General features: G+C 36.1%; 1 protein-coding gene across 7 annotated transcripts in view; it reads right to left on the bottom strand.

The window, feature by feature from the left end:
- LOC310885219 (uncharacterized protein) overlaps positions 1-12,463 on the bottom strand; it is a gene marked incomplete at its 5' end in the record, with an annotated part of 109,173 nt that overhangs the window by 72,651 nt on the left and 24,059 nt on the right. For 2 of the 7 annotated variants that reach the window (XR_014574613.1, XR_014574614.1), the window contains one exon: positions 5,605-6,537. The exons of the other annotated variants lie outside the window; for them this stretch is intronic. Of the gene's footprint in view, positions 1-5,604; positions 6,538-12,463 lie in introns of those variants that run through there. 7 annotated transcript variants of the gene reach the window in all.

Raw genomic sequence — 12,463 nt, 5'->3', positions numbered from 1 at the left:
GTTGGACTAAGGCAATGGTCTGAACCATTTCCACACTGACCCAATATTATAATAACAAAATGATGAGAGACTTCCACCTCCCCTCTAGTGATACCAAGAAGTAGCAATTCCTTCTTCTCTGTCCATGACTCAGGTAGGGAACCTGTGAGCCGCAGTCACCCAGAGTTCCAGCCTATAATGCTTCTCAAGACTGTAGCTGCTCATGTTCACAGTCAAGTCCTGCTCCTGGCATCATACTCATCATGAAGCTGTTAATGGCAACTTGCACTAGCCTCAATCTCACCTTCCTTTTTTTTTTTTTTTTAAAATAGTTTTCCTGTACCTCTGTTTTCTGAGGTAGTCACTTATTCTCCAGTGAATTTCTAGTCAGGAGTTATTAAATTTTCACATATTCTGCTACTAATAGATTTTATATTTTGAGTCCTTTTCCTTTGTGCATATTGAATGTTAAAATTACAGTTGTTCAAACCTAAGTCACTTCAAGAAAGAGTTGCCTTTCCTGGTTTATTTTGGCAGCTAATTTCACCACAGAACAAAGCTGTGGACATAAAGAGTGTCCACACCAAATGTTAACCTTACAATCTTAGTTTAACGTTAATAGAAAACAAGAATAAATCTGTTAAACTTGTCAGGTTTACAGTCTGGAAATGTTAATGGTTGATATGGAACATGGAGTGTTTTATTGAAAATGAATTACACTTGAGAAATGTAAGACATCTCTGACCCTGGAAAAAAAATATATCTTAGAATGGAAGTAATAGCATTTCGAATGAGCAAAATAATAAACATACACACACACACAAAGGCTTAAACAGGCAAATAAAAAGGAGATTCTCCTGTTATCCTGATTTTAAACCAGTTCTTGGCTCAAAGCCAGTTGACAGTTTGTCATTGATTTCAACATGAGCCGGATCAGCTCTCCTATGCTGGAGTTTATGAAGTTGCATGCCTCCTCCTCCATGCATAGTTTTATAACCACGTTTTTGTGTTTTCTAGCTTTTCAGATCCCTGTTCTGTATTTTGACTTGTGAAGCCAACTCAGTGTTCTGTTAAGAGCGTGACTTCTTTCTGTCTAATCACTCTATAAACTATAAAAAGGACAAAATAAGCTCCAAGTACACACACGCTTTACCAACAGTTCCTCTAAATGATACTCTTAGGTTGAATGTCTTAAACCAATCTGTGCCCATAGGATTTCTGTCTCAAATCAATCTGTACTGTCAGCCTTCAAGGTCTGGCCCAGGACACCCTGAAAATATTTTTTTTACCATTCCATTAAGGTTCCACAATCACAGACACAGACAAATACATTGTTGAGAAGGTTTTTAAACACTTCAGTGATTTAAGGTCTTATACAGCATATTGAAGAACATTGCAAGCACTGGGGATCTCTCACCTTGCTGGAAGGCAGCAGGGCACAAATCTGTAGATCTCCAGAGTGTTATTCAAATTATGAATTCACCTACATAAAGCCAACAAAATTCTATTGGGAGGAAGATTGACTTTCACCTTAGTCACTGCACAGTAAAAATCACCTTCTATTACTGCCTTTTCTGTGACGGTGTTACTACCCACACTGGTGCCATGTTAACAAGAGAAAGTATTTTGTTTTGATATTACTTGTAGTAATTGTTCCACTCTAACAAAGTTCTTTGCTTTTGCCCATAGCTTGTGTTTGTACCCCAGAAGCACATACTGCCTGCCCATCAGTGGGAAAGTCACTGGTGTGTAACACAGGGTGGCCTGGGTTAAAGCTCTGTATTCCCTTGGAAGCAAACCAAGTCAAAATTAAACTATGCGATTTCTGCAGAAGTTCACAGGAGTACACACACTATTGCAGGCTCCTTGGCAGGGCAGCAGGGAGCCTTTTGCAGTCCTGTACATTCCTGGGAACATTATTTTTTAAAGGATGGTAGAGTCTCAGTCCTTCATTCCAAGTCTGTGACTGGGGCTCTCAAACCAGATGTGCCTGGCCTTGGCCTTCATATGGCTGTACAGATTTAAATTCAAGAAACGTTTCCAGTCATTAGAGGACAGGATAAGGACCAAGTAGACTTGCAGGCTTTGCACTCAGCTCATCTCTCTCGGACATGCATGCAAAGGTAGGGAGCAGTCAGGGAGAAGGGAGGAGGGGAAAGGAACGAGCATATGCACAGAAGCAGTGCATGAGAAAACATTGCCAAGGCCAGCAGGGCAAATGTCCCTAGTGTGCTAAAACATTCAAGCACTGCGCTCTTATCCTGACCTCTTTGGCTATGTGCTCTGTCTATTCCAGTAAACGGAACAAGGCCAGGACACAGACTGAGTTCTGGGCCACATCATCTGTACCATCTTGCTCTTAGCACGTTCCCTGGCATGGTTACGGCTCATTTGAATGCATGCTCTCCCAGTCAATGCTTGGCCTTGGTTCAGGGGATAGCTCATATGAGGCACTGCTCACAAAGAGGCCTGGATGTAGTCACCTCATTTGGGGGGCAGTGGGCACGAAGAAGAATGTTAGTTTAAGTTCACAGACACAAGCCTCACCATGTTGTGCCTCTTGGCCACAGTGCCAGGGAATTGTAATTGGCCAGTTTATTAAATAGTACAGATATAGTCATTATTAAAACTAGGAGGCATACCAGATCTCATACATTGTTCAAGCTAAATATATGTAATTAAAACAATCAAGTAATAAAATACATGCATACACATACAGGTCACAGAGAAATATCATGGGGGTTTGGTCCTCTGTCCCTACATTAAAACAGGCTGCCAACAAGCACTGTGTGATGTGTTAACCTTCTGTCTCTGTTGGTTCTAAGGCAGCTCTTAAGATACCACTCTTGACACCAGAATTTAACAACAAAGGGTGGGAAAGCCTTTTCAGAGAGGACTTTCCTCTTTTCTGTGCCTCCCGAAGGCCTGCCCACCACCTCCTGTGATGCACTCTCTTACAGGGTTGTATGGCATCTCAGCAAAGACAGTAGAGAAAAGAGACTTGTTCTTTTATATAAGTATGTGTAAATATTCCGTGTGCCAAGAAAGTGACAGAGGGATTATCTTCTAGCATTCCTTTTTCTCCATAGATCATATTGAATTGTGCACTATATATTTTCTTGTTAATTTGCAAAGCTTTGAAAGCTGTGCATAAAGGTTTACTGTGAAATTTAAACCTTTATTTGGAGGATTACTACCTGGTGATGAGTTGACTGAGATCTCACTGTACTGCTGTTGTACTCTGTTATTCAGAACGGCAATCTTGGAATAAATTCTGCTTTAGATTTTGCAGAGATTCTTTTCCTTTGGACATTTGTTTTTGCAAGGTGCCTGATTCTGACTTGCCAACTCAAAACACACTTCCTATTCAACACTTCCCTTGCAAAAGAATTGTTCAGTTAGCAAATTAATAAGGCTGTACTGCAAATTAATATCCTACTAAAGTTGCCTATAGGCTCTTCTGAAGAAAACTTGTGCTTTGAAATATATGTTTTATTTATAGAACGTCCCTTGGAAATCAGGCCAGGAAGTTGCAGCTGCTGAGAAGTTAGATGTTCTGTTTAATTTTTAAACAAAATTCTAAACAATGTATTCTAGCATAAAGAAGGCTTTTATGAATCATGAGTCATTTTCTGCTGATGGAAATATGATCAGTATCTCATGTAAGTTATTACTTCCCTGTCCTGCCTCCTCTCTTTCCTATTGAATGTATCTAACAATCTATTTTTGCTATTTATAACATGCCTAGGTAGTCTGATAACCAAACAGCAAGAGGACTGCATTTGAAGTTCCTATTCAAAAAGTCTTTCTAACACTGCCTAGTTCTTCATTATCTGTCACATGTCATGGTCTTAAACTATAACAAAAGTTAAATAGAACTGAGTTGAGCATGTGTACTATTTCCCAGTTTCTGAATCCTTCACCTAAAAGCTATATTATCAAAACATAAAATATATTATCTCAATCATTTAAATGACTTTTTACACTAAAAAATCTCAGCAGAGGCATCTTTTTTTGGCTGAGTCATAGCACCAAATTTACTGACAGGTATCTGTTCTTCATCCTTTATACAAGCGCCTCTTCAGTACTTGCCTGTTACCTCAACATTTCGCAGGCCCCTGATAAATGAATTTCTTAAGGAGAATTATTTTGTACAGTTATGGCACACTTAGCCCATATCAAAATTGGCTGCATAGTTACACAGCAGACTTGGAAAAACAGTTGGGATAAACCAGGTAATATGCTGTTTCTGTCCAGGCTGCAAACATTATGACAGTAACTAGATTAAAGTAAATTTTAATGCAATAAAAACGACAAACAGATAGCAGAAAGAAAAGAAAAAAAAAAAAAAGCTTTTACTACTGCAAGGCATAAATGATTGGGTTGGCAAGCTCAGTCCAGTATAGCACCACGCTGATATCACTGCCTGATTTATGGATCAGAACATGTGTGTACGACAAGTGCAGCAGATGAGCTAAGCGAACAGAGAGCCATATGCACACCTCTATTGATACACTTTGTCTTTTATGAGGGACCTTTCTTTTGACTGTTTGCATAAATAATCATCACTTCCTCAGAAAGAGAGAAACCCTTGCAACATTGAAAACACAAACTAATTTTAAATAGGTACCTTCTTAAATAGGGTTTTTCCTTAGGAAACTTACTTTCCAAAGTAGTGGCAAGTAGTGCTAGCTACAGTAGTGAAGTCTGCTGTGTTAAGAAGCGCTACTTAATAGCCAGTAATGCAACAAGTAAAGCAATGCAAAGATTTCAGAAGTAACAGCATCAGGAAAAAAAAATAAAAAATAAAAAATAAAAAATAAAAAATAAAAAATAAAAAATAAATAAAAAATAAAAAATAAAAAATAAAAAATAAAAAATAAAAAATAAAAAATAAAAAATAAAAAATAAAAAATAAAAAATAAAAAATAAAAAATAAAAAATAAAAAATAAAAAATAAAAAATAAAAAATAAAAAATAAAAAATAAAAAATAAAAAATAAAAAATAAAAAATAAAAAATAAAAAATAAAAAATAAAAAATAAAAAATAAAAAATAAAAAATAAAAAATAAAAAATAAAAAATAAAAAATAAAAAATAAAAAATAAAAAATAAAAAATAAAAAATAAAAAATAAAAAATAAAAAATAAAAAATAAAAAATAAAAAATAAAAAATAAAAAATAAAAAATAAAAAATAAAAAATAAAAAATAAAAAATAAAAAATAAAAAATAAAAAATAAAAAATAAAAAATAAAAAATAAAAAATAAAAAATAAAAAATAAAAAATAAAAAATAAAAAATAAAAATAGGATCCCTAACTTTTACATCTCCCATCTCTCTGCAGAAGGGATGGATGATATTCTGTTTCACAGATGCCACTTGTTTTGGGCATCCTCTTTACCTTCATCTCTCCCTGCAAGCATGCCCAAATGCACAGAGCCTACTAGATTAAAATGGTATGGTCATACCTCATAATACTAAAATAAAATGATCTCCAATGTGTGCCAATCCTCCTAGATGAAAACACAAAGAAAATGGGCTCTGACCCTTTGGCTAAAATTGTCTGTAACCAGTTCCAGCAAACAACATACCCACAAATAGGAGAAAAAAAATGCAAGTGCTTACCAGAGGAAGGAGGAGAGCTGAGGCCCAGGCACACTAGTGACAAACTCCTCCCTGGAGGCCAAGGCCCCATGTCCCCAGCAAGCATCACTGGCACCACCCTCATTGACAGCTGGGGTGGATTCAGGCACTACAAGGAGAAACACTTTGAAGATTGTGCCAGCTGAGTCACTTAAAACACCTGAAGTCTTGTAGAGCAGTAGATACAAAGTGATGGCCTTGCCTGCACCAGGCAGCATGTCTGCTAATCACACAGACAGCCCAGGCCCCAAGGCTTCTTAGGCTTTGTTCTTCTCTGGACTTGTCTTATTTTTACTTTGCTTTCACTTGTTTTCCTGTAACAGAAGTTATCTAGTAACCTCGTGACTGTTATCCTAGTTTCTCTCATCATCTGCTTAGCACTGTACAATTGTGTGACATAATGCTCATTACTATATGCACTTTTGTAACTAATTGCAGGAGCCAGCAGTTATTTGTAAAGAATGAAGTATCAATTACCCCAGAACAAAGACACAGCATGCTGATCTTGTGCCAAGCCTCACATCCTTACCATACTAAAGCCTTTAACCCTAGGACCCAGAGGGGCAATAGCAGGGTCACATAATACTTGAGAAAAAGAATAGGTACTACAGGGTTTCTGTGTACATTAGCCGCACATAACTGCAAGCAAAATACTACTATTATAATTGTGAGCAAAATACTACTATTATTAGTCAAGCTGCAATGATGACTGTTAACAATGAACTCTTGTCTTTGCATATAAAGTACTTTTCCTGTGCCCTTAAAAGAAAGTCGAATGAAACAAAACAGTGGGAATTCAAATAAGTTCTGTAACTTGCAGCAAACAGGTAATACGTGCAAGGCAAGAAAAGAGGTCTAAGAACACAGATCTGCTTCCTGGTAGAAAATCTGTTTTCATTACTCCCCCCCACCACACCCCCACTTTTTTTTTTTTTTTTTTAATATTTCTAGAAGTGATGTTTTAAGAAAGAGAGGTTGGTCGCAATAAACAACTGCTTTGTCAGAGAAACAAAATCTGCAGAAACCGGAATCTGCTGGGATCACTAACAGCCATATTAGTTTGCCCAGCATCCTATCATTTTGAGAAGCTTAAATAAAATTTTAGAAGATTAAATGTCTTTCTTTGAGAATTGGTGATGATTGCTGCTACCCTCACAGCTCTTTTGTGAGTGTGCAAAATACCAGGGATGTTCAGTGAGTTTGGGCAGCATCTAACAGGAGAGAGGGTTTTACATGCTCTGGAGGAAAAGAGACCGCAGCTTCAACAGGTCTCACATTCCCACACATGGGAAATATATCAAGGAAATATATGGAAATAAATAGGATAATAGGGAAATAAATAGGATATATATGGGGGAAAAAAAAAAAAAATGAACAAAGACTCAAGTTATTACAGCTCCCCAGGAGGAGAAAATGCATAGCTCTTTGTGCATAACTCTCAGATATTGAATCTAGAGTGCACACACTGAACACATGCCCAACTAGTATATCTTGATTGTTAGCTTTCCTCCACCCTGGAAAGTTAAATGCACAGAATGTGACAGTTCAGCAGCAAGCTCCTCAGATACACCAAAAAGTCTAAACAAAGGAAGCAAACATCTTAAAAACAAGTTATTATTACCATTATTACTTATTATAGAAGAGACAGAAGCAGAAGAAATTGACTTGACATTTTTACTTATATTTAGTGGATTTAAAAGCGGTTCTTGGCAATGGTCCTTTTGAAGGACCAGTAAGATAAAAGGCAGCTAAAATTTGTAAATGCTTGAAAGCTATGACTGAATAATGTAAGACATGTTGGCACCCAGATTTACTTTTTCTCTACTTAAAGTTGGAGAAGTTTCCTTTGCTCCTCCCACAAGCTACTCCTAGCAGCTGCTTCTGTTCCCTTTGTGAAAGAACTGGTGAGGATGAAGCATATCCTACTCTATCTGGCATCCTTCTTTGAAGAGTACCGAAAGTATATGCCTCTCTTAGTCCACTTTTGCTCTTCTCCCTGTTTACTCATATTATCAATGATTCTCAGTTTTGGTGGTTTGCATTTCACAGTTGCCCTGCCTTTAATGACATTGTGCATCAGTGTGATCATTAGAGAATTGATTATTAACATTAATTTCACTATTTACTCAAAAGATTGGATTTCTTGCAGGTGATTATATGCTGCATTATTATTTGTGTTAGTTTCCTCTTGTTACAGTCCGTTTATTAACAGAAATAATGGGTTTGAAAAGGAATGAAATGCCCAGTTTTCTTGCATTATCTTTTCTACCACTCAAAACTTCTACAAGTTTTCTTCATTAAGAAACTTCTTCATTAAGAAGCTAGTGGAAAAAAACACCTTATTTATTTCATAATTTTGTATAATCATAGTCAGGTATCTAAAAGCCAAAATAAAAGTGAGACACACTTGAGCCTTTGCAGTCTCCAGACAAAAGCCTTTTAATGTCATGTAGAGACTGCAAATATCCTCCAAAAGTCTAGCTAAGTAAAAGCATTTGAAATATATACATAATACAGAGACATCCAAAAATTACATGATACAAGTTAAACTCTCTAAATATTTTCATATATATAAATATATGTTTTTGAAATACAAGAAGCTTTCCCTGGGATTACTAACATATTGCTAGAAAGTTAAGATAATAATATACTGAATAAAGATAGTGTTTGATCTAATACCAATTTCTGTGAAGATGGTAAGTCTAGCAAATTAAGAAGAAAATTTATATATCTTTTTCTTCTTCAATGGATGTCCCAATATACAACTGTAGGTGCTGAACAAAAACCAGGGTATGTCAGTTGGATATATGGAGGGGGCAAAGGAACATAAAAGAATTCAATCATTTTATTTTGTCATCCTTGCTAAGTAATTTAATGGATAAACACATCACACCATAGCTCATGGTCATTTTCTCCATTGTGTGGGTTACTGAACATGTCTCAGGGCAAAATGAACACATTTTAAGACATCTGCTTTGAGATTTCTCATAGACACAAGGGTATATACTGATTTATCATCACCATCGTCCTAATCCTTTCATTTCCTTACATGCCAGCATCTAACAGCTGGGTGTATTTTCTGAACATGATTCTACAAATATGGGCCCGACTCGGCCCTTATTTGCCTTATTCTGCCCTACTGAAGACAAAGCCTGGTTAAAATAAGCATCAACACAATATTGGACCCATTATATCCTTATTTCCATTTTATTTCATTTCCTAACAAGTACTTTAACTAGCCACTTGTAATTTCTGTATTAGAAAGGCAAGGTAGGAAATTGCCACTACAGTTTATTTGTTTTAGACATGCTGCTGCTTGCCAGAGATGCTAATGGGTGTAGCACTCCTCGCACACAAAGAAAGGCAACTGCCATGCCTTTGGTTTGGTCAAGGGTCTATTTCCTTTATGACAAGTGTGCAAAGTACACAGGCATTTGGCTGCACTCACCTGCTTCCTTATCTTCTCTTAATGTTGATAACTATTTCCACATGACAATTAAGTGCATAGAATTTTGATCTCAAATAATAAGTAATTTTTAATTCCTATATGGGTAGAACTCCCAAGCAACTTCCTTCTTTCCACTCGTGCCAGTGTACATCTGTAACAACTCCTCCAGAACCAGTGCAATTCCTCTGCTGTGCAGACAGAAGAGTCCATGGATGCCAGAAAATCTGGGAGCTTGAAGTTTATGACATGTCTTTTCTTTTAAATCCAGGGTTTGAACTTCTTGTGCAGTGATGAAGTGTACTAGCAAAAGGAGAATCAAGATAATATAATAGAAGTACTAACCTTTTTAAATTTCTAATAATGGGAAACAGTACAATCATTGAAAGACATCTTTAACATATCACATAGAATGCACACATGTATATAGACAGGCATCGCTGAATTAAGTTTCAGTTACTGTTTTCCCGAGATTTTTAAGCAATTTATGTGATGTTTCTGAATTCCTACACAAAGGAGGAACTATAAAACAATGCTAGCAATCAATAAATCATGCCCATGGAAAATTAAGAATATGAAAAAACTGCTTAAGAATATCTTTGTAGACAGTATCTTATGACTCAGTATAAACTGAAATCTTGCTGAATCTCAGATTTTGAAATGATTTATAGCCTGTAGGACAATATTTTTCCTGAAGACACTAACTGCCTTTTTTTTTTTTTGGATCCAGTATACTTGAAAATCTAATGGATGTTAATTTTTAAATCCCTATGATATATTAGCTACATGCACAGAAGACAGAGGAAGGCTAGGCTTGACTGAAATATTTTCATTTTCTAAACAACAACAACAAAAAAACATTACCTTATGTGCAGCCTGACCTTTGAATGTTACTGAATACAATCAAATTCCTTTCAGTCACTAAAAATATGTTCAGCAACTTCAAGTACAGTCTCAGAAGTACAGATTTGGTACTGTACCTAAAGCAGAACCTCACCTAAGAGCTCTCCAGTTCATATCTAATTGCAAAAGACATTTGAGCTATTATTGCATTAGTTCTCATGAACATCTAATCAAATGTTTGAATACAGAAGACCCATACAGGTAAGAGAATTAATATAGTGAATATAATAACTTAATGAAGTTGCCTGGAAAAGCTTGAAAAATAAGTATTTATTCATTGGAAACATGGGGATGTCCATTGGTATCAGAAGCTTGGTAAGTATCTCAGCAGGCTTTGTTTTCAATAAAAACCAATACAGCCCAGAAAAAATAATACTGGATGTGTACATGTGATAATCTTGGCTCACATCTACCCTTGTAATAATTTGGTCTAAAGAGCTTCATTGTTGGACTATACTTTCCGCTGAACTATTCCTTGAGGTCTACCCTTTCCCTTCTTCTGCTCCCTCTTCTCTGTCACTAGCTGTTCAATTTGACTGTATGAAAGGCGACAATTCATTGCTCTTCTTATCAGTTTGAAGGTTATATGCCTATTTAGGAGTTAAAATCTAGTTTGATAATATAAGTCAGTTGGATAACAACATATCAAGGCATTGCTAGACTTGTACAATTACATCAAACAGAATCAGTTATCCAACAAATTTCAGTTCTAGTTCTTCAGAAGAGTCAACCTGGTGTCTTTATAACAAAGGATTATTTGTGTACTTCATCTGCAATGAAAAATAAGTCTATTATTTTGATCTATATTATAGTAAAGACAATGTTACAGTGAAAGCACCTGTGGTGCTTCTGTGACAGGTGGTCTCACAGATACTGTAGTTGTCATTTGTACTGTAGAAATGTGTCTCCACAATAACTTTCATGCTTTCATGATATTAATTTGCTAAAATAACTTCATATTTTCACTAGGTTTTAAGAAATAGCAGAAATCATTATTATTTTTCACCAGTATTTAAGTCTGTAAGGTGCTTTCACTAACATGATTATTTTTGTGCCTTTGGGGTTTCTGTAACATTTTTTGCTACTCTTCCACATCGCTAGGTCTGCAGATGCTAAGTTCCAGCTCCTGTTTAACCTTACGCTTACTTTCCCTTCTCCAGCTTCAGCATGTTTCCATGATCAGGCTAACGTTCTCCATTCTCTGTGTGTTGTTTGCGTGTGTGTGGTCTTTCCGTCTTCCTAGTTTAGCCAAACAAATTTTGCCTCCAGGTGAACTGAATTCTATACCTGCACTTCCAACAGTTCCCCTTTCATCCTCTCCAGCTGTCTGATTCAAAGCCTCAAGAAATTCCTTACTTCCTCTGTCTAATCAATTTCCTTCAAGAAAGTGTTGAAAGGATGTGATATTTCACCACTGCCATCTTTCTCCTCTCTTCTTGTGTATTTTTGTTCATCTGTGTTTCAAGAAGCTCATCCATTATTATAAAGATCAGAAGCTTCTGAAATAAATGAAAACTGTAATCTTTATGTAAATGACAAGGCTCTTGGAGTGGACTTTGAAAATACATTTGAACTGATGATAAATATTGGAAGTAGCAACATTTAGAAGACAAAGTATGCTTCAGAGTCTTGCAATACATTGGATTATGTTCAGTAAGTCATTAGAGGCACCCTGGAGACTATAATATTGGAAGGCTCCCATTTCTCACTATATTTCTGTAGTTCTGACACATGGATCTTTCCTATAAATCATCTTGATAGTCCTAAAGAAAAAGTTTATCAAATCTAGCACAATATTTCATGTAAAAGAGTGTGTAGAGTCTACAGCTTTAAAAAAGGAGGTTACAGGTCTGCACAGGATGGAATAAAAGCTGAAGGTACAAAGTTATTTTAGAGGCACAGAGAAACATTTTCAGTAAAGCAAAAGTGTTTTAACTGATTGCCTTCTGAGGAATAAATACTTCATGAATTAAGAATTCCGTACACTAGGAACATGCTCCATTACAGTGGTTATGAGAGACATTCTAGACAAGAGCTTGCTTATCACAGGACTAACTCTTTTTTGACTGAATAGTGTGTCTGCCAAAAAAACAAAATGCATGGATGTTTAAAGTGTTACAATATCTACAATGTGCTAATTTGTCTATATAATTTCATTATCTTAGAGTTAGTCTTTCTTTTTGTTTTATCTCTTCCCCACTTTCCAAAAGCCATAGATTTATGCAAGTGGGAAAGTACACCTGGAGGTCACCTAATCCAACCTGCTGCTCAAAGCTACAGCTCTTCAGCATATCAGCTGCTCCCTCTGCAACTCAGTATCATTTCACAAGCTTTCTGGGATTGCACTCTATCTCATCATCAGTGTTATCCATAACAGTGTTATAAAATTTTGATTGCAATATCAATCTTGAGCAATGCCACTAGTGTCTGACCATAAGCTGGACTTTGAAACACTCATCATTACTCTTTCATCCAAGAAACCCTGCCTAGTTC

Source organism: Anser anser (assembly GCF_964211835.1).
Source record: "Anser anser genome assembly, chromosome: 1".
Classification (NCBI taxonomy): Eukaryota; Metazoa; Chordata; class Aves; order Anseriformes; family Anatidae; genus Anser; species Anser anser.
This window is presented reverse-complemented; position numbering and strand designations above follow the sequence as displayed.